The sequence below is a fragment of the Lottia gigantea genome, assembly GCF_000327385.1.
Source record: "Lottia gigantea unplaced genomic scaffold LOTGIsca_113, whole genome shotgun sequence".
NCBI lineage: Eukaryota > Metazoa > Mollusca > Gastropoda > Lottiidae > Lottia > Lottia gigantea.
In genome coordinates, this window is record NW_008707077.1 from 292,771 (window position 1) to 293,560 (window position 790).

Genomic DNA, 790 nt, shown 5'->3' on the forward strand with positions numbered 1-790 from the left:
GGTTACATTTTTCCAAATTTTGTTTCCTTTCTCGTAAATTTTTAGTTCCACTCTCTTCTGTTTTTTCACTTTTAGCTTGAGTTCCATTGCTGAAATATACATTTTATCTTTAAATAATATAGTCATTATAAAGCTAGGCTCTATTATAAAGCTAGGCTCTATTATAAAGCTAGGCTCTATTATAAAGCTAGGCTCTATTATAAAGCTAGGCTCTATTATAAAGCTAGGCTCTATTATAAAGCTAGGCTCTATTATAAAGCTAGGCTCTATTATAAAGCTAGGCTCTATTATAAAGCTAGGCTCTATTATAAAGCTAGGCTCTATTATAAAGCTAGGCTCTATTATAAAGCTAGGCTCTATTATAAAGCTAGGCTCTATTATAAAGCTAGGCTCTATTATAAAGCTAGGCTCTATTATAAAGCTAGGCTCTATTATAAAGCTAGGCTCTATTATAAAGCTAGGCTCTATTATAAAGCTAGGCTCTATTATAAAGCTAGGCTCTATTATAAAGCTAGGCTCTATTATAAAGCTAGGGATCTGTCTTACAAAAAATCTCACTTGCCAGCACTTGTAAGAGTGAATTTATCATAAAGAGGTTTTCACAAAAATTTGCAACTCTAAGATTTTTATGATCTTTAGATTAATTGGCACCTAGTTTTTGTGAAATTTAAAGAAAAGTTATATTTCAATATGAACATGCAATACAGGTGATGTATAACAAGGTTTACCTGTCACAAGGAAAAGGAGGTTTCTTCTCCACATCAAATGTTATATTTACAGTATATCCAGA